The 22,626-nt window shown below is 44.7% G+C and overlaps 1 long non-coding RNA gene across 1 annotated transcript in view; it reads left to right on the top strand.

Moving 5' to 3' along the window:
• The window catches only part of LOC134929155 (uncharacterized), a 173,213-nt gene that overhangs the window by 71,302 nt on the left and 79,285 nt on the right, over window positions 1–22,626 (top strand). The window contains exon 3 of the long non-coding RNA XR_010178333.1: window positions 3,949–4,002. This is a non-coding gene — a long non-coding RNA (uncharacterized LOC134929155). The remainder of the gene's footprint in view (window positions 1–3,948; window positions 4,003–22,626) is intronic.

The raw sequence follows: 22,626 nt of genomic DNA, 5'->3' as shown, positions 1-22,626 counted from the left end.
ACACGAGGACATGCACTGAGACTGGAGGGGGGGAGGTTCAGGGGAAATTTGCAGAAAAATGATTTCACAGAAAGGGTAGTGGACAAGTGGAATAGCCTCCCATCAGAGGTGGTAGAGGCTAAGACAGTAGAGCAATTTAAACATGCATGGGATAGACATAAGGATATCCTTACAAAGAAATAAGGATCAAATAAGGTTAGAGATAAAAATAATATAAAAAAAAAAAAAAAGGGGCAGACTAGATGGGCCAAGTGGTTCTTATCTGCCGACAAATTCTATGTTTCTATAATGCTGTGCGGTGCGCGATGACGTCATCGCGCACCGCACAGCAAAGGTCCTCTCCACGAAGGGAAACTAGACTCGTAGCGTCTAGTTCCCTTCACAGCGGGGAACCAGCGGGGGACACAGCGGGCAGCGGGGTCACAGCAGTAGCGGATCTTGCCATGGTGCTGCGCCCTCCGGAAGGCGGTGCCCCGGGCAAAAGTCCTGCTTGCCCGTGGCAAGATCCGCTACAGAATAAGGTGTATTTTAGCCCAGTTTGGATGTGTTTGGGGTATGCTTAAAATGTGTACAGGGGTGCTTTTCATTGGTTTTCTGTTGATGGGTGTAATGCATCATGTAATGTTGGGGTGTAGGGGTGACTTTGGGGTACATTAATGCTGTTTGGGTGGGGGGGTTAAATCGGTGCAGATGTTGTTTTTTAAAATGTTTTCCATCTTGGACTTATTGCATCATGTAATGTTGGGGTGTAGGGGTAACTTTGGGGTACTTAAATGCTGTTTGGGTGGATTTGGGTGGTTTTTTTTTTTAAATGAGTGCAGATGTTGTTTTTTAAATTGTTTTTCATCTTGGACTTATTGCATTATGTAATGTTGGGGTGTAGGGGTGACTTTAGGTACTTAAATGCTGTTTGGGTGTTTTTTTTTTTAAATGGGTGCAGATGTTTTTTTAAAATGTTTTCCATCTTGGACTTATTGCATCATGTAATGTTGGGGTGTAGGGGTAACTTTGGGGTTCTTAAATGCTGTTTGGGTGGATTTGGGTGTTTTTTTTTTTTAAATGAGTGCAGATGTTGTTTTTTTTAAATGTTTTTCATCTTGGACTTATTGCATTATGTAATGTTGGGTTGGAGGGGTGACTTTGGGGTACTTAAATGCTGTTTGGGTGTTTTTTTTAAATGGGTGCAGATGTTGTTTTTTAAAGTTTTACTGTCCTGGCTTTATTGCATCATGTAATGTAGGTGTGCATGGTTGGGCGAGAGCCAACTTTGGTGTACTTTGATGCTGTTTGGGTGTGGTTGTATTTTAAAATTTGTGTATGTTTTTTATTTCACTGCTTTATTGCGTGATGCAATGTGAGAAGCGGGGGTGGGTATGTGGTGTACTTTTTAAGCTGCTTGGTGGTACATATGTAAATTTGTCCGGAGACATGCGACCACATGCCCCCCCTTTCCCCCACTCCTCAGAAGAATTATTGGGCAGTGGTGAGGAGTGGGACACAACCCAGGAAGAAGAGATGGCAAGTCAGCAGAGGACATCCAAGGGTCAGTTTGCGCACTGCTAGGTACTGACTTGCACCTAGGAACACCCCCAGGTCACTGAATTAATGTATTGTATTTTTTATTGTTTTCTAAAAGCAAACAAGTCATCATGATGAAACATGTGAAGAGGACCAAAGCAATGAAGAAGAGATGCCAAGCCAACCTAGGGCATCCAAAGAACGATGACATTGTCAGAAACATGCAAAGAGAAGGCCGAGCCAGGTAATTATTAAGTCACTTTCCACACTTGCAGCCAGCCACACTAACATACACATAGGAACACTCACAGGTCAGTTTTTGCACTGCCAGGTACACTCACATACTGGTAGGCACACCCACATGTCACTTTGTGCACTGCCAGGTACACTCACATACCGCACACCCACAGGTCAGTTTCTGCACTGCCAGGTACACTCACATACCAGTAGGAACACTCACAGTTCACTTTGTGCACTGCCAGGTACACTCACATACCGATAGGCACACCCACATGTTCCTTTGCACACTGCCAGGTACACTCACATACCAATAGGGACACCCACAGTTCACTGTGTGAATTTATGATTTATTATTTTTTTATCTAAAAGCTAACAAGTCATTCAGAATACCCTTCAGATGAGGACGGCTCAGCAGATGAATCCAGAAAGAAGATTCCGCAAGGACCACTTTACAACAAAGCGGAGAGCAGTGCCTTGGTTGAAGGTGTGGACAGATCATACGACATTCTGTATGGAACAAGGGCATAGACAACTGCATCCAAACAGAAAAGGAAGATTTGGGATGACATCACCGACAAAGTGACTGCAGTTGGTGGAAACCGTCGGGACTACAGAAAATGTATGAAGAGGTACAGCAACTGTAGAAGACAAGTGAAGAAGAAGATGGGAATGCAGCGACGACATGAGATGGGAACCGGAGGAGGACCCAAATTGAACATCCGATGGACATCCTGGGAGGATATGATCAGAAGAAGGATGTACCCCATCATGGTTCAAGGAACTGCAGGCAATCCAACTCTTCAAGAAGAGGTGAAATTCATGATGAGGAATAACCACCAAGAAGGAGACCAAAGAAGACAGCAGAAACACAGAGGACAGCAACAGAAAGGACATCTACCACCAAGGAACAAGGAACCACCAGGAGGGAACAACATGTTTCTGAAGAGCCTCCAGCAACAGACCTTGAAGAAACTGTGACACTCGACATGTAAACCATTCCCAGCGTGTTTGAATCTACAGGAGTCACGGAGGACACATTTACGGGATTTGAAGTTCGCCAATCGGAACCACCTTCAGTCCCAAGCAGAAGATTATCTGGAGAAGACATGGGTCGAGTCTTAGATGTTCCCGGAGCAGCGGTACCTCAGACCCAAGAAGGTAGAACTGTGAATGCAATGTGTTTTTTTTGGAATGCTACCATTTTGTGTACTAAACATATTTTTTTGTTGCTGTCTTTTTAAAACAGAAGAAAGGCCACAAAGCAGCTCCGGATTGGCTTCAGGATTTGGACCTTACTTCAGGCCAGATTTACTGCAGTAAGATTCAGAAGAAGAGGATGTGGATCCTCAGCCACCTCTTTCCATGCCTCTTGGTAAGTAATTAGTATGTCTACTTGTGTAATAATATTGTTTAAAAAAAATTGAGCTACTTCCAAAAAAATGAGTAGGCGCTACAATTGCATTATTTGTTTTCTTAATTTCAGCTTCACAGATTCAAGTGGTGGCCGACATTCAGTAAGGACAAACACCATCACGTGTTGAGAGAGTCTACACCTTGGCAGCGGAGATGCAGCAGTGACAGGACACATTTTGTGATGTCGTCAACATCCAAATGGACAACATGAGGAAGACGATGGACAGAATGGCCGATACTATGGCTGAAATAAAGAAGACCCAACAAGAAGATTGACAGTCAATCTTGGACACACTTCGGATTCTCACGACCTGTGCAAGTTGGTGGACAACACGTTGTGTCAAAACGCCACTTTAAACAACGTGACAGACAGCCAAAGACAAATAGCGGCAAGCTCCTGCCTCATCGTGACTGCTCTGAAGTTAATCGCAGAAAAACGCCCGGGGACACCACAACCAGCATCAGGACAACCACCACTACCAGCTGCACAGACTCTGTTTGCCCTTGCTCTCCCCTCCCATTAGTTTGTTTTAACATGTTGTTTTCTCCAGAGCAGGTTTTAATTATAAAGGAGTTGAGCATTTGAGTTTAGGTATACTGTACATGCGCATGCATGTATAAATGTGGGAAAGGATGACAGCTACTTTAAATAGTGGCTACAATTTATTTAAATGGGCCAATAAAGAGCAAATTCTGATCCCACATTTCTATTTTTTTTATGTCTTTTATTGTACCATGATGTGTTATTTGAGTATTCACCTGTTGTTTTCTTTATAGGGATGGTCCTCAAGACGTCGTCTGGAAAACGTTGACCGTGTAGAGGTGACATGGGTGAGTAACATGTCTCACACTGCACACATCCACAACACTTTTTTAAAGACCCACAGGTGAATCAAATTCATTAACATGCAATTCTGTGTGGAGACCTGGAAAACATGAACTGTTGGGGTACTTGAAGACCAAAGTTGGAAACCACTGGCCTAGACGATGGGCCTTCACCCTTTGGCCCTACTGCTGATGTTGAACTACACATACCAGCACGATCTGCAACAGTTTTAACATGTCTTAACATGTCTTAATAGCAAAACTGTGACAGGGCATGCTGGGATGTGCCGTTCTACAGCAGCCAGAGGTCAGAAGTATCCCCATCCCTGCTTTAGGCTCTTGTAGAACTTCACCTTCCTGTATTCTCTGCCAGCAGGTGGCAGGGAGTGCTGGGCTGTGTAATTCCACAATGGCTGTAGGGAAATATTTTGAGGACCGTGACATTAACATTCAAGTAAAATGTTAAAATTAGAGATGAGCGGGTTCGGTTTCTCTGAATCCGAACCCGCCAGAACTTCATGGTTTTTTTCACGGGTCCGAGCAGACTCGGATCTTCCCGCCTTGCTCGGTTAACCCGAGCGCGCCCGAACGTCATCATGACGCTGTCGGATTCTCGCGAGGCTCGGATTCTATCGCGAGACTCGGATTCTATATAAGGAGCCGCGCGTCGCCGCCATTTTCACACGTGCATTGAGATTGATAGGGAGAGGACGTGGCTGGCGTCCTCTCCATTTAGATTATAAGAGACTGAGAGAGATTTACTGGAGCTGACTAGGAGGAGTACTGTTACTGTAGAAGTGTAGAGACTGAGTGGAGAGAGTTTACTAGTGAGGACAGTGCAGTTTACTTTATAATCCGTTCTCTGCCTGAAAAAAGCGATACACAGCACACAGTGACTCAGTCACATACCATATCTGTGTGCACTGCTCAGGCTCAGGCCAGTGTGCTGCATCATCTATTATCTATATATAATATTATATATATCTGTCTGACTGCTCAGCTCACACAGCTTATAATTGTGGGGGAGACTGGGGAGCACTACTGCAGTGCCAGTTATAGGTTATAGCAGGAGCCAGGAGTACATAATATATTATATAGTGAGTGACCACCAGACACACAGTGCAGTTTATTTAATATATCCGTTCTCTGCCTGAAAAAAGCGATACACACAGTGACTCAGTCAGTCACATACCATATCTGTGTGCACTGCTCAGGCTCAGGCCAGTGTGCTGCATCATCTATTATCTATATATAATATTATATATATCTGTCTGACTGCTCAGCTCACACAGCTTATAATTGTGGGGGAGACTGGGGAGCACTACTGCAGTGCCAGTTATAGGTTATAGCAGGAGCCAGGAGTACATAATATATTATATAGTGAGTGACCACCAGACACACAGTGCAGTTTATTTAATATATCCGTTCTCTGCCTGAAAAAAGCGATACACACAGTGACTCAGTCAGTCACATACCATATCTGTGTGCACTGCTCAGGCTCAGGCCAGTGTGCTGCATCATCTATTATCTATATATAATATTATATATATCTGTCTGACTGCTCAGCTCACACAGCTTATAATTGTGGGGGAGACTGGGGAGCACTACTGCAGTGCCAGTTATAGGTTATAGCAGGAGCCAGGAGTACATAATATATTATATAGTGAGTGACCACCAGACACACAGTGCAGTTTATTTAATATATCCGTTCTCTGCCTGAAAAAAGCGATACACACAGTGACTCAGTCAGTCACATACCATATCTGTGTGCACTGCTCAGGCTCAGGCCAGTGTGCTGCATCATCTATATATATTATATATCTGTCTGACTGCTCAGCTCACACAGCTTATAATTGTGGGGGAGACTGGGGAGCACTACTGCAGTGCCAGTTATAGGTTATAGCAGGAGCCAGGAGTACATATTATATTAAAATTAAACAGTGCACACTTTTGCTGCAGGAGTGCCACTGCCAGTGTGACTGACCAGTGACCTGACCACACTGACCACCAGTATAGTTAGTAGTATACTTATATTGTGATTGCCTGAAAAAGTTAAACACTCGTCGTGTGACTTCACTTGTGTGTTTTTTTTTTTTTATTCTATAAAAATAAAACTCATTCTGCTGACAGACAGTGTCCAGCAGGTCCGTCATTATATAATATATAATATATACCTGTCCGGCTGCAGTAGTGATATATATATATTTTTTATATCATTTATCATCCAGTCGCAGCAGACACAGTACGGTAGTTCACGGCTGTGGCTACCTCTGTGTCTCTGCACTCGGCAGGCAGTCCGTCCATAATTGTAATACCACCTAACCGTGGATTTTTTTCATTCTTCTTTATACATACATAGTTACATAGACATCTTCTCTTTATCAACCAGTCTATATTAGCTGCAGACACAGTACAGTACGGTAGTTCACGGCTGTGGCTACCTCTGTGTCTGCACTCGGCAGGCAGTCCGTCCATAATTGTATACCACCTAACCGTGGTTTTTTTTCATTCTTCTTTATACATACATAGTTACATAGACATCTTCTCTTTATCAACCAGTCTATATTAGCTGCAGACACAGTACAGTACGGTAGTTCACGGCTGTGGCTACCTCTGTGTCTGCACTCGGCAGGCAGTCCGTCCATAATTGTATACCACCTAACCGTGGATTTTTTTCAGTCTTCTTTATACATACATAGTTACATAGACATCTTCTCTTTATCAACCAGTCTATATTAGCTGCAGACACAGTACAGTACGGTAGTTCACGGCTGTGGCTACCTCTGTGTCTGCAGTCGGCAGGCAGTCCATAATTGTATACTAGTATCCATCTCCATTGTTTACCTGAGGTGCCTTTTAGTTGTGCCTATTAAAATATGGAGAACAAAAATGTTGAGGTTCCAAAATTAGGGAAAGATCAAGATCCACTTCCACCTCGTGCTGAAGCTGCTGCCACTAGTCATGGCCGAGACGATGAAATGCCAGCAACGTCGTCTACCAAGGCCGATGCCCAATGTCATAGTACAGAGCATGTCAAATCCAAAACACCAAATATCAGAAAAAAAAGGACTCCAAAACCTAAAATAAAATTGTCGGAGGAGAAGCGTAAACTTGCCAATATGCCATTTACCACACGGAGTGGCAAGGAACGGCTGAGGCCCTGGCCTATGTTCATGGCTAGTGGTTCAGCTTCACATGAGGATGGAAGCACTCAGCCTCTCGCTAGAAAAATGAAAAGACTCAAGCTGGCAAAAGCAGCACAGCAAAGAACTGTGCATTCTTCAAAATCCCAAATCCACAAGGAGAGTCCAATTGTGTCGGTTGCGATGCCTGACCTTCCCAACACTGGACGTGAAGAGCATGCGCCTTCCACCATTTGCACGCCCCCTGCAAGTGCTGGAAGGAGCACCCGCAGTCCAGTTCCTGATAGTCAGATTGAAGATGTCAGTGTTGAAGTACACCAGGATGAGGAGGATATGGGTGTTGCTGGTGCTGGGGAGGAAATTGACCAGGAGGATTCTGATGGTGAGGTGGTTTGTTTAAGTCAGGCACCCGGGGAGACACCTGTTGTCCGTGGGAGGAATATGGCCGTTGACATGCCAGGTGAAAATACCAAAAAAATCAGCTCTTCGGTGTGGAGGTATTTCACCAGAAATGCGGACAACAGGTGTCAAGCCGTGTGTTCCCTTTGTCAAGCTGTAATAAGTAGGGGTAAGGACGTTAACCACCTCGGAACATCCTCCCTTATACGTCACCTGCAGCGCATTCATAATAAGTCAGTGACAAGTTCAAAAACTTTGGGTGACAGCGGAAGCAGTCCACTGACCAGTAAATCCCTTCCTCTTGTAACCAAGCTCACGCAAACCACCCCACCAACTCCCTCAGTGTCAATTTCCTCCTCCCCCAGGAATGCCAATAGTCCTGCAGGCCATGTCACTGGCAATTCTGACGAGTCCTCTCCTGCCTGGGATTCCTCCGATGCATCCTTGAATGTAACGCCTACTGCTGCTGGCGCTGCTGTTGATGCCGCTGGGAGTCGATGGTCATCCCAGAGGGGAAGTCGTAAGCCCACTTGTACTACTTCCAGTAAGCAATTGACTGTTCAACAGTCCTTTGCGAGGAAGATGAAATATCACAGCAGTCATCCTACTGCAAAGCGGATAACTGAGGCCTTGACAACTATGTTGGTGTTAGACGTGCGTCCGGTATCCGCCGTTAGTTCACAGGGAACTAGACAATTTATTGAGGCAGTGTGCCCCCGTTACCAAATACCATCTAGGTTCCACTTCTCTAGGCAGGCGATACCGAGAATGTACACGGATGTCAGAAAAAGACTCACCAGTGTCCTAAAAAATGCAGTTGTACCCAATGTCCACTTAACCACGGACATGTGGACAAGTGGAGCAGGGCAGGGTCAGGACTATATGACTGTGACAGCCCACTGGGTAGATGTATGGACTCCCGCCGCAAGAACAGCAGCGGCGGCACCAGTAGCAGCATCTCGCAAACGCCAACTCTTTCCTAGGCAGGCTACGCTTTGTATCACCGCTTTCCAGAATACGCACACAGCTGAAAACCTCTTACGGCAACTGAGGAAGATCATCGCGGAATGGCTTACCCCAATTGGACTCTCCTGTGGATTTGTGGCATCGGACAACGCCAGCAATATTGTGTGTGCATTAAATATGGGCAAATTCCAGCACGTCCCATGTTTTGCACATACCTTGAATTTGGTGGTGCAGAATTTTTTAAAAAACGACAGGGGCGTGCAAGAGATGCTGTCGGTGGCCAGAAGAATTGCGGGACACTTTCGGCGTACAGGCACCACGTACAGAAGACTGGAGCACCACCAAAAACTACTGAACCTGCCCTGCCATCATCTGAAGCAAGAAGTGGTAACGAGGTGGAATTCAACCCTCTATATGCTTCAGAGGTTGGAGGAGCAGCAAAAGGCCATTCAAGCCTATACAATTGAGCACGATATAGTAGGTGGAATGCACCTGTCTCAAGCGCAGTGGAGAATGATTTCAACGTTGTGCAAGGTTCTGATGCCCTTTGAACTTGCCATACGTGAAGTCAGTTCAGACACTGCCAGCCTGAGTCAGGTCATTCCCCTCATCAGGCTTTTGCAGAAGAAGCTGGAGACATTGAAGGAGGAGCTAACACGGAGCGATTCCGCTAGGCATGTGGGACTTGTGGATGGAGCCCTTAATTCGCTTAACAAGGATTCACGGGTGGTCAATCTGTTGAAATCAGAGCACTACATTTTGGCCACCGTGCTCGATCCTAGATTTAAAGCCTACCTTGGATCTCTCTTTCCGGCAGACACAAGTCTGCTGGGGTTGAAAGACCTGCTGGTGACAAAATTGTCAAGTCAAGCGGAACGCGACCTGTCAACATCTCCTCCTTCACATTCTCCCGCAACTGGGGGTGCGAGGAAAAGGCTCAGAATTCCGAGCCCACCCGCTGGCGGTGATGCAGGGCAGTCTGGAGCGACTGCTGATGCTGACATCTGGTCCGGACTGAAGGACCTGACAACGATTACGGACATGTCGTCTACTGTCACTGCATATGATTCTCTCAACATTGATAGAATGGTGGAGGATTATATGAGTGACCGCATCCAAGTAGGCACGTCACACAGTCCGTACTTATACTGGCAGGAAAAAGAGGCAATTTGGAGGCCCTTGCACAAACTGGCTTTATTCTACCTAAGTTGCCCTCCCACAAGTGTGTACTCCGAAAGAGTGTTTAGTGCCGCCGCTCACCTTGTCAGCAATCGGCGTACGAGGTTACATCCAGAAAATGTGGAGAAGATGATGTTCATTAAAATGAATTATAATCAATTCCTCCGCGGAGACATTGACCAGCAGCAATTGCCTCCACAAAGTACACAGGGAGCTGAGATGGTGGATTCCAGTGGGGACGAATTGATAATCTGTGAGGAGGGGGATGTACACGGTGATATATCGGAGGGTGAAGATGAGGTGGACATCTTGCCTCTGTAGAGCCAGTTTGTGCAAGGAGAGATTAATTGCTTCTTTTTTTGGGGGGGTCCAAACCAACCCGTCATATCAGTCACAGTCGTGTGGCAGACCCTGTCACTGAAATGATGGGTTGGTTAAAGTGTGCATGTCCTGTTTTGTTTATACAACATAAGGGTGGGTGGGAGGGCCCAAGGACAATTCCATCTTGCACCTCTTTTTTCTTTTCTTTTTCTTTGCATCATGTGCTGATTGGGGAGGGTTTTTTGGAAGGGACATCCTGCGTGACACTGCAGTGCCACTCCTAGATGGGCCCGGTGTTTGTGTCGGCCACTAGGGTCGCTAATCTTACTCACACAGTCAGCTACCTCATTGCGCCTCTTTTTTTCTTTGCGTCATGTGCTGTTTGGGGAGGGTTTTTTGGAAGGGACATCCTGCGTGACACTGCAGTGCCACTCCTAGATGGGCCCGGTGTTTGTGTCGGCCACTAGGGTCGCTAATCTTACTCACACAGCTACCTCATTGCGCCTCTTTTTTTCTTTGCGTCATGTGCTGTTTGGGGAGGGTTTTTTGGAAGGGACATCCTGCGTGACACTGCAGTGCCACTCCTAGATGGGCCCGGTGTTTGTGTCGGCCACTAGGGTCGCTAATCTTACTCACACAGCTACCTCATTGCGCCTCTTTTTTTCTTTGCGTCATGTGCTGTTTGGGGAGGGTTTTTTGGAAGGGACATCCTGCGTGACACTGCAGTGCCACTCCTAGATGGGCCCGGTGTTTGTGTCGGCCACTAGGGTCGCTAATCTTACTCACACAGTCAGCTACCTCATTGCGCCTCTTTTTTTCTTTGCGTCATGTGCTGTTTGGGGAGGGTTTTTTGGAAGGGACATCCTGCGTGACACTGCAGTGCCACTCCTAGATGGGCCCGGTGTTTGTGTCGGCCACTAGGGTCGCTAATCTTACTCACACAGCTACCTCATTGCGCCTCTTTTTTTCTTTGCGTCATGTGCTGTTTGGGGAGGGTTTTTTGGAAGGGACATCCTGCGTGACACTGCAGTGCCACTCCTAGATGGGCCCGGTGTTTGTGTCGGCCACTAGGGTCGCTAATCTTACTCACACAGCTACCTCATTGCGCCTCTTTTTTTCTTTGCGTCATGTGCTGTTTGGGGAGGGTTTTTTGGAAGGGCCATCCTGCGTGACACTGCAGTGCCACTCCTAGATGGGCCCGGTGTTTGTGTCGGCCACTAGGGTCGCTAATCTTACTCACACAGCTACCTCATTGCGCCTCTTTTTTTCTTTGCGTCATGTGCTGTTTGGGGAGGGTTTTTTGGAAGGGACATCCTGCGTGACACTGCAGTGCCACTCCTAGATGGGCCCGGTGTTTGTGTCGGCCACTAGGGTCGCTTATCTTACTCACACAGCGACCTCGGTGCAAATTTTAGGACTAAAAATAATATTGTGAGGTGTGAGGTATTCAGAATAGACTGAAAATGAGTGTAAATTATGGTTTTTGAGGTTAATAATACTTTGGGATCAAAATGACCCCCAAATTCTATGATTTAAGCTGTTTTTTAGTGTTTTTTGAAAAAAACACCCGAATCCAAAACACACCCGAATCCGACAAAAAAAATTCGGTGAGGTTTTGCCAAAACGCGTTCGAACCCAAAACACGGCCGCGGAACCGAACCCAAAACCAAAACACAAAACCCGAAAAATTTCAGGCGCTCATCTCTAGTTAAAATACTTTTAAAATTGTGTTTTCTTTAACTGTTAAAGTAAATTGAATTTGGGAAACCTGCGGAAGAGAAAAATGTTTAATGACAATATATAACAGTGTTTTCATTCCAGCATCCAAAGAGGGGCCAAGGTACACAGCATTGGTACAAACACAAGTGACACAACATTGCATGACTAGGGTACAGCTTCTCACCTGAAGGGTTCTCCTGGTCACAACGCAGCGGTGTGTGTGTGTGTGTGTGTGTGTGTGTGTGTGTGTGGGGGGGGGGGGTTCCACATCACAAGTAGGCCACCATGGTAGAAGGGGGGTGTCAGCGCCACTTTCCACTGTAGAGGGGTTCAAGGTCTTCAAGTATTGTACATCCAGGGGAAACCTGCGGAAGAGAAAAAGGTTTAATGACAAGGTATAACAGTGTGTTTTCATTCCAGCATCCTAAGAGGGGCCCAGGTATGCAGCATTGGTACAAACACAAGTGTCACAACATTGCAAGATTAGGATACAGCTTCTCATCTGAAGGGTTCTCCTGGTCACACCACAGTGGGGGTTCCACATCACAAGTAGGACGTCATGGTCAGGGACGTGCGGTGAGCTAAAAGGCTAAGGAGGCACTAGCTAGCACCAGAGCTAGATTTACACTCAAAATATGAGCCGAAGGGTACATCTGGGCATTATACACATGCAGCAGTATAAACTCCTGGAAATTTTGTGAGTTTTGATCAGAGATGTGTGGAAAAGATAAGCAGGTGAGGCACTGCCTCACCTGCCATAGACTTTTTACTCCAGAGTTTTGGCTATAAAAATGATTAGAATAATGCATAGGAGATATTTCAAACATATTCTTTGTATTTTTCACATACTTTATACAATCAAAGCTCTGGTACAAACGTAAGTATGACAGGAAAAGCACTGCCTCACCTGCCTCACCGCACCGCATGTCACTGGTCATGGTAGAAGGGGAGTAGGGGTGTAAATGCTAAAAAAACTAAAACAAAAAATATGAAAAAAATAACAATGATTTATAAAAAATAATGATTTTTTTTTTTAAATAAACTCACATAATGTGGGAAAAAAAAGGTCCAGATGAGTTGCGACCTTGCTTCAGCCCCTTTTCCATACCCACAGTCAATGCTGTAGAAAAGTCCCCATGGCGGAAAACCCTGCAATGAAGATTCACCGGCAAACGGTTTGTGATACAAATGTTGTGAAGAATGCAACAGGCATTAATTATGCCGCAAACCTTTGCAGGTGAATTCAAAAGGGCACCGCCGGACAGCTTTTAAGTACACCGAAGGATTGCTCAATTACACCCCTCAATGTAATGTGTGCCTCTTGCAAGGGGGCTTGGCACACAGCGCAGTTGCCCTGAGGGCGCAACGGCCAGCGGCATGTAATGAGTCAAATTGACTCATTACATGCCGCCGAAGTCTGCGCCGTGCGCCCCGCTGTGTAGGGAGAAGAGGACCAGCGCCGGGCAGCGGAGAGAAGGAGGAGGAAGGAGGGGGAGCAGTGAGCCGCAGCAGCGCTATTTGATTGGTAGTAAGCGCCGCTGCAGCATCCCCCTCTCCTCCTGTATTGGCTGCCCGGCGCTGCTAAGGATGCTGGGATGCGGTTCCCCAGCATCCACAGCAGCGCCAGGCAACCAATACAGGAGGAGAGGGGGATGCTGCAGCGGCGCTTACTACCAATCAAATAGCGCTGCTGCGGCTCCCTGCTCCCCCTCCCTCCTCCTCCTTCTCACCTCACACAGCCTGCACCGAGAGGAAGCTGCACGAGGAGCCTGTCAGCGGGGAGAAGGTAAGTATATCCCCCCCCCCCTCTCTCTCTCTCTCTCTCACCGTCTGCCGCAATGTGTAAAATGGGGTCTCGTCTGCCGCAATGTGTAAAATGGGGTCCCGTCTGCCGCAATGTGTAAAAAGGGGTCCTGGATGCCGCAATGTGTAAAATGGGGTCCCGTCTGCCGCAATGTGTAAAAAGGGGTCCTGGATGCCGCAATGTGTAAAATGGGGTCTCGTCTGCCGCAATGTGTAAAAAGGGGGACTTGATGCCGCAATGTGTAAAAAGGGGGACTGGCTGCCGCAATGTGTAAAAATGGGGACTGGCTGCCGTAATGTGTAAAAAGGGGGCCTGGATGCCGCAATGTGTAAAAAGGGGGCCTGGCTGCCGCAATGTGTAAAAAGGGGGACTAGCTGCCGCAATGTGTAAAAAGGGGGACTGGCTGCTGTAATGTGTAAAAAGGGGGACGCTGTCTATTGTAATGTATAAAAGGGGCGCTACTGTGCAGCGTAATTTGAATAATGTAGACTACTGTGCACCGTAGTGTGAATTGCTATTATTTTGTGGCCACGCCCCTTCCCCATTAAGCCACGCCCCTATAAATTTTTTGCGCGCCTGCTGCGCGCACTGCCCCTATCTTACATTGGGGGGGGGGGGGCGCCAAGATCGTTTCTTGCACACAGCGCTAAAATGCCTAGTTACGGCACTGGCCTCTTGGTACCTTTTTTCAGTATCACCTTCAGGATCAGGTAATGTGGTCAACAGCCATGACTTGCTGGGGTAGCCCGCATCACCTGAAGGAAAAAAAAAAGAATTATGGGTGTTAAAATGACCAAAAGAAAAAAAAACACACAAAAAAATAAAACATTTCTACTTACCTAACAGCCAGCTATCCAACATTTTTACCTCTCTCAAATTCTTGAAACAGCGATGACTGGCTTAAGATGAAGGAGTCATGAGACGACCGAGGAAATCCCACAAAAAATTTACTAAATCTCATTTTGGCATCACAGACTGCCTGTACATTCAGGAAATGGAGGTGTTTTCGGTTTTGAAAACAGTCTTTTGAATCGCTGGGTGGTCTGATTTGCAGATGCATACAGTCAATCGCGCTCAGAACATTGAGGAATTTAGATATCGGTAAAAGCCAATTTTGATCTCATTCCACTCGCTGTCCATATCTGGGAATATTATAAACTAGGTATTTTGTAAAAATTTGGGAGTAAAGTTGTTAAAAATTAAAAGTAACTGCTCTTGTATACTTTAAAATATAGGGGTGCTGCTGGCCCTGTATGTTGTAAAAATTCAGGGGTGCAGTAAAAAATTAAAAGCACACTGCTGTTTGCTGTAAAATATAGTGGTGCTGCTGGACCTGTATGTTGTAAAAATTCCGAGGTTCAGTTGTTAAAAGTTAAAAGCACACTGCTGTATGCTGTAAAATAAAGGGGTGTTGCTGTTCAAATAACATTACATTGGCCGTGTATGTTGTAAAAATTCAGGGGTGCAGTGAAAATCAATGTACACTGGCCCTGTCTTTTATACTATAATACTGTAATTATAAGGTGCAGTGAAAATCAATGTACACTGGCCCTGTCTACTATGCTGTAATTTTTCTAGGGTGCAGTGAAAATCAATGTACACTGGACCTGTCTTGTATGCGTAATTATTCTAGGGTGCAGTGAAAAAATCAATGTACACTGGCCCTGTCTTGTATGCTGTTATTATTCTAGGGTGCAGTGAAAATCAATATACACTGGCGCTGCTTGTAAAAATACAGGGGTGTTGTGAAAATACAGGGGTGCTGTCACTGTCTGCGGTTGCGATGTCTATGCCTGACCTTCACAACACTGTATGGGAAGAGGAGGCTCCTACCACCATTTGCATGCCCCCTGCAAGTGCTGGTAGGAGCACCACCAGTCCAGTTGCTGATATGGAGATTGAGGATGTCATTGTACAAGTACACCAGGACGAGGAGTATATGGTTGTAGCTGACGCTGTGGAGGAGGTTGACAATGAGGATTCTGATGGTGATGTTGTTTGTTTAATAAGGCACCAGTGGAGACAGTTGTTGGCCATAGGACGAAAAAGCCCATTGTCATGCCTGGGCAAAATACCAAAAAATCCACCTCTTCAGTGTGGAATTATTTCTCCACAAATCTGGACAATAGGTGTCAAGCCATGTGTTGCCATTGTCAATCCATAATAAGTAGGGGTAAGGACAGTAACCACCTAGGAAAATGCTCCATTATACGTCACCTGCAGCACATTCATCATAAGTCATTGTCAAGTTCAGAAACTTTGGGTAAAAACGTAAACAGTCCACTGAAACCTAAATGATGTGGTTTTGATTGAATATTTTTTCTCTGTGAGGATGAGGATGTAAACACTGAATGGGGGGGGGGGAATCTGAGGAGGACGACATCTTGCCACTGTAGAGCCAGTTTGTGCAAGGAGAGATTAATTGCGTCTTTTTGGTAGGGCGCCCAAACAAACCAATCATTTCAGCCACAGTCACGTGGCAGACCCTATCGCTGAAATGATTGGTTTGTTAAAGTGTGCATGTCCTGTTTATACAACATTAGGGTGAGTGGGAGGGCCCAAGGACAATTCCATCTTGCACTTCTTTTATTATTTGCATTATGTGCTCATTGGGCCTAGTTTTTAAAACTGCCATCCTGTCTGCCACTTTAGAGCCACTCCTAGATGGGCCAGGTGTTTGTGCTGCCCACTTGTGTTGCTTAGCTTAGTCATCCAGCTACCTCATTGCACCTCTTTTTTTATATGCATTATGCGCTCTTTGGGGCCTAGTTTTTAAAACCGCCATCCTGTCTGACACTGCAGTGCCACTCCTTGATGGGCCAGGTATTTGTGCTGCCCACTTGTGTTGCTTAGCTTAGTCATCCAGCTACCTCGTTGCACCTCTATTTATTTATGTATTAGCAGTTTCTTATATAGCGCAGCATATTCTGTTGCACTTTACAATTATAACAGTTATAGAACAAAACTGGGTAAAGACAGACAGACATAGAGGTAGGAAGGCCCTGCATGCAAGCTTACAATCTATAGGGAAATAGGCAATGATACACAAGGATAGATGCTACCTAATTGCATAACGGTCCACCAGATTGTTAGGTTCATAATGGGTTGCATGATATGATCACCCAGCAATGTTGGAAGACAACATATGTGAGGTTATGTGAACTGTACAGAGAGGATGTAACTGGATATGGAAGCATTGAAGGTTATGTGGGTGGGTCTGGAATTTGGTAGGCTTTTCTGAAGAGATGATTTTTCAGGTAACATTTAAAGGTTTGGAGACTAGATGAGAGTCGTATTGTGCATGGGAGGGCATTCCACAGAGTGGGTTAAGCCCGGATAAAGTCCTGTAATTTTGAGTGGGAACAAGTAATACATGTGGATGAGAGTCGCAGATCTTTTGCAGAGCGGAGAGGTCTGGTAGGGAGAATTTTTGAGATGAGTGAGGAGATGTATGATGGTGCAGTTTGGTTAATAGCCTTGTATGTAAGTAAAAGTATTTTATATTAAACATGGTAGAATACAGGTAACCAATGGGGGGACTGACAGAGCGGATCAGCAGATGAAGAATGTCTAGCGAGGAAGACTAGCCTAGCAGTTGCATTTAAAATGGATTGTAGTGGTGAGAGCCTATGTCTGGAAAGACTAGTAAGGAGACTATTACAATAATCAATGCGGGAGATGACGAGTGCATGGATTAGAGTTTTTGCAGTGTATTGTGTAAGATAATGGCGTATTTTGGATATGTTTTCTAGGTGCATGTAACATGATTTAGAGACAGACTGATTGTGTGGAACAAAGTACAGTTCAGAGTAAGGGGTGACACCTAGGCAGCAAGCTTGTGAGGTAGGGTGGGGATAGTCATATTGTCAACAGTTATGAAGATCTCAGGTTGGTAACTACTCTTGGCTGGTGGGAAAATAATTAATTCTGTTTTGGAAATGTTGAGTTTGAGGTGGCGAGATGACATCCAAGATTAAATGGCAGAAAAGCATTCAGTGTCACGAGCCAATATAGATGATGAGAAATCTGGGGAGGATAGGTAGATTTGGGTATCATCAGCGTACAAATGATACTGAAATCCGAAGGAGCTGATTAGTTTACCAAGAGATGAGTTATAGATTGAGAACAGCAGGGGACCTAAGACTGAGCCTTGTGGTACTCCAACTGATAGAGGTAGAGAAGAAGAGGTAGAATCAGAGAAGTGAACACTGAAAGAGCGATTAAATAGGTAGGATGAGAACCAAGTAAGGGCTGTGTCCTGAAGACCTAGGGATTGTAGTGTTTGTATGAGAAGAGAGTGGTCAACAGTGTCAAAAGCAGAAGAGAGATCTAGAAGATAAGAAGTGTGTAATGGCCTTTCGATCTAGCAGTGACTAGATCATTCACTACTTTGGTCAGTGCCGTCTTTGTGGAGTGTTGGGCATGAAAGCCTGACTGAAGTGGGTACAATAAGTTGTGGGAGTTAAGAAAGTGTGTAAGGCGAGTGTATGCAAGTCTCTTAAGTAGCTTAGAGAGACATGGTAGCTTAGAAATGGGACGGTAGTTAGAGAGTGTATTTGGGTCAGAGTTGTGTTTTTTTAGAATGGGAGTAATCACTGTATGTTTTAACAGAAAAGGAAAGATACCAGTAGAGAGAGAGAAAGATTACAGATTTTAGTTAGGGATAAGCACAGGAGATAATGTTTTGTTGACTTGTAGGGGTATAGGGTCAAGAGGTAGTAGTAGTGGAGTAGGAGGATGGAAAGAGTGTTGATACTTCATCTTCACTTGTTGGATCAAATGAAGAGAAAGTGCCAGAGGGTTCAGGTAGGGAATTGAGCACGTCACTGGCTGAGTTAGAGCATACCATTTTATCTCAGATTTTATCAATCTTATCCTTGAAGTACTGTAGGAAGCAAGTTCTTGTGCACGGATAATTGCTAGTGGGGAAGGTGAGGGAGGGTAAAGAAGTGATTTAAAAGTCACTTGGGGTCGGTGGCATGATAAGATGAGAGATTGGAAATATGTTTGTTTGGCAGAGTCCAAGGCCTGACGATAGGGGTTGTAGGTGGTCTTATATGTGAGAAAGTCACTTGGATTCTGAGATTTACGCCACTAATGTTCTACTTTACATGAGAGTTTTTGTAGTTGTGTTGTTGATTTAGAGTGCCACGTTGGCATCAAAGCCTACGTGGAGTGTGATGAGTAGCTGGTGCCACTTCATCAAGGGCACCCTCTAGGGTCTGGTGCAGGTGGGATACAGCAGTGTCATGTGTGATAAATGTATAGATTGGTGAAAGGAGTTGTTGCAGAGAAGTGGAAAGTTGTTGAAAACTTATATTTTTAGTATTTATGTGGGTTAGAGGAGGTTTGCTTGGTATTAGTGTCATAGGATTTAGAGTAATAGAAGAGATTGTGAAGGTGATAAGGTTGTGATCAGAGAGAGGGAAAGGAGTGTTAATGAATTCAGAAACTAAGCAGAGCATGGTGAACACAAGATCAAGGCAGTGGCCCTCCTGGTGAGTAGAGGAGTCAGACCATTGGGTTAGGCCCAGAGGAGGTTAGAGAGAGGAGTTTGGAGGCATGAATAGATTGTGGACTGTCAAGAGCTATATTGAAATTGCCAATAATGGTGATGGAGATGTCAGAGGATAAGAAGTGTGGTAGCCAGGCAGAACAATCTTCTAGAAATTGTTGTAAATAGCTGCAACATGCAGAGAGAAGGGGTGAAAATCCTGATAGAGTGAACTTCAAATGATGTGAATGCAAATGATGGAACCTGAGGTAGAACTGTGTATGTGAAACATTGGGACAGTAAGATTCCAACCCCACCACATTTACTATTACCAGGACTGGATGTGTGTGTGAAGTGGAAACCACCGTGTGACAGTGCTGCAGGGGAGGCCGTGTCTGATTGTGTAAGCCATGTTTCTGTTATAGCCAGCAGATTAAAGTTGTGGGATATGAAGAGGTCATGGATGGATGTTAATTTGTTACAAACAGAGCGTGTATTCAATAAGGCACATTTTGGTGACTTGGAGGGCGATGGGAGACACGTGATATTTATAAGGTTAGATGGATTTCTATGATGTTTTGAGACAGCTGAGTGTGAGAGGGACATGTGGTTGGGCACCTGGATTTGGTGATATGTCACCAGTTAATAAAAGCAGAAGAGTGGGAAAAATATTGGTGGATGTTTGTGAGTGTTTATTATGGTGGCCAATTGTGGATGTCAAAGTACTGGCAGAAAAGTAAGTATAAAGCTCATGAATGTTTAGAAGAGGTGAGTGGAGAATAGAACCTGTAATGTGCACAGAGGGGTGAGTTTTAGGGTGAGTGTAGAATGTGTTAAATTTGTGGGAATTCCATGAATTGAAATAAGAAACAGTAGTTTGGTGAACATGTTGTGCTAGTTTGTGAGTTAATTTAGGTTAAGTGGTGTAGGAATAAGTTGTTTAAAGTAAATAACCTTTCCTTGATGGTGCCCAATGTTTGTTCTACTGTTATTTCAACTGTTTGGATAACATACTTCTTTAATTCCACACTTTCTTAATTCCACGCAAGCTTAGCCCCAGCAAGCTGACCCCTTGACTGAATCTAAAGAAATAATGTCTCTGATTAAGAAACAGGCCTACCTCTGAACATTTGGTCACCTGATTGAAATGCTAATTGATGAAGGAACATAGATTGTACTGGGTGGGTAAGCAGGCAAAAACTACTGTAATCTAATCCACAATAAATTCCATCATATACATAGGTAATGTCAAGAAACACATTATATCACATACATTCAAACAGATGATGTAGATTGCAAGCAGCATGTGTGTTAATCTGAGCCTTGTAGTGCAATAGCAATTATTTCACATACCTGAAAGATGAGAAGAAATACAGATGATTAGTCCAATTTCAAGCAGAATAAAACTGCTTTTTTAACTGTTCAGATAACACACTTCTTTAATTCCACAATATCTTAATTCCACGCAAGCTAACCCCCAGCAAGCTGACCACTTGACCTCTATTTTTTCTTTGCATTATGTGCTCTCTGGGGCCTAGTTTTTAAAATTGCTATCCTGTCTGACACTGCAGTGCCACTCCTAGATGGGCCAGGTGTTTGTGCTGCCCACTTGTGTCACTTAGCTTAGTCATCCAACTACCTTGTTGCACCTCTTTTTTTCTTTGCATTATGTGCTCTTTGGGGCTTAGTTTTTGAAATTGTCATCCTGTCTGACACTGCAGTGCCACTCCTAGATGGCCCAGGTGTTTGTGCCGCCCACTTGTGTCACTTAGCTTTGTTATCCAGCGACCTAGGTGCACCTCTTTTTTTATTTGCTTTATGTGCTCTTTGGGGCCTAGTTTTTAAAACTGCCATCCTGTCTGCCACTGCAGTGCCACTCCTAGATGGCTCAGGTGTTTGTGCCACCCACTTGGGTCACTTAGCTTAGTTATTTAGTGACCTTGGGGCAAGCTTGGCATAAAAACAATATTGTGAGGTGTTCAGAATAGACTTGAAATGAGTGGAAATGAATGTTATTGAGGTTAACAATACCATAGGATCAAAATTACCCCCAAATTCTGTGATTTTAGCTGTGTTTGTGTGTTTTTCAAAAATCATCCAGATCCAAAACCAAAACCCGAAATGGTGGTTTTGGCAAAACCAATCCAGATCCAAAACACGAGCTGGGATCCAGATCCAAAACCAAAACACAAAACACGAAAAGTGCCCGCTGCACATCTCTAGTTTAAATATATTCTTACAACAAATAGAAGAATGCAGAATTGAAACAGGAATCTTGTAACTGATCAGACTGTGCAAGCAATTTGGTTTAACTTTGAAATGTGAAGAAATAATAGACTGTACCAGGTTGAAAACACATTGGTCAGATTCAGAAGCAGTTAGTAGATGAAGCCTAAAAACTCTGAACAGGCTTAAAGGCTCTTTTATTCAATGTAATGACACAGGTAAATCAGTGGAGCAGGTCTTGAATTATAAGAGTCCAGAAATAGCAGGATCATTAACAACATATAGTTACAGAAATACAGTCCTGAGATAATGCTGTAATAGCACAATGATGGCAGACTGTAGCTTGTACATTGATAGTGAAGCTTACAGGTAATAACTGAAGAAGCTGGGTATGGTCTTACCTAGTGATGAGCGGGTTTGGTCCCTCGGAATCCAAACCCCCCAGAACTTCACCCATTTTACACGGTTCCGAGGCAGACTCGGATCCTCCCGCCTTGCTCGATTAACCCGAGCACGCCGTAACGACATCATCCCGCTGTCGTATTCTCACGAGATTCGTATTCTATATAAGGAGCCGCGCGTAGCCGCCATTTTCACTCGTGCATTAGAGATGATAGGGAGAGGACATGTGCAGCATTCTCTCAGTTGTGTTCAGTGTGCTGCAAATATCTGTGGTCAGTGTGCTGCAAATATCTGCGCTCAGTGTGCTTGCAAATGTCTGTGCTCAGTGTGCTGAAAATATCTATGTTCTCTGCCTGAAAAACGCTCCATATCTGTGCTGCATTGTAGTATATAGTAGGAGGACAGTGCAGAATTTTGCTGACCAGTGACCACCAGTATGATATCAGTACGGTACAGTAGTCCACTGCTCTACCTACCTCTGTGTCGTCAAGTATACTATCCATCCATACCTGTGGTGCATTTAAGTTTTGCGCAGTATATATATAGTAGGAGGACAGTGCATAATTTTGCTGACCACCAGTATATAATATATATAGCAGTACGGTACAGTAGTTCAATGCTCTACCTACCTCTGTGTAGTCAAGTATACTATCCATCCATACCTGTGGTGCATTTAAGTTTTGCGCAGTATATATATAGTAGGAGGACAGTGCATAATTTTGCTGACCACCAGTATATAATATATAGCAGTACGGTACAGTAGTCCACTGCTCTACCTACCTCTGTGTCATCAAGTATACTATCCATCCATACCTGTGGTGCATTTAAGTTTTGCGCAGTATATATAGTAGGAGGACAGTGCATAATTTTGCTAACCACCAGTATATAATATATAGCAGTACGGTACAGAAGTCCACTGCTCTACCCACCTCTGTGTCGTCAAGTATACTATCCATCCATACCTGAGGTGCATTTAA

The sequence above is a fragment of the Pseudophryne corroboree genome, chromosome 5 (assembly GCF_028390025.1).
Source record: "Pseudophryne corroboree isolate aPseCor3 chromosome 5, aPseCor3.hap2, whole genome shotgun sequence".
NCBI lineage: Eukaryota > Metazoa > Chordata > Amphibia > Anura > Myobatrachidae > Pseudophryne > Pseudophryne corroboree.
The sequence above is the reverse complement of the archived record's forward strand: the minus strand, read 5'-3'. Positions and strand labels throughout refer to the sequence as shown.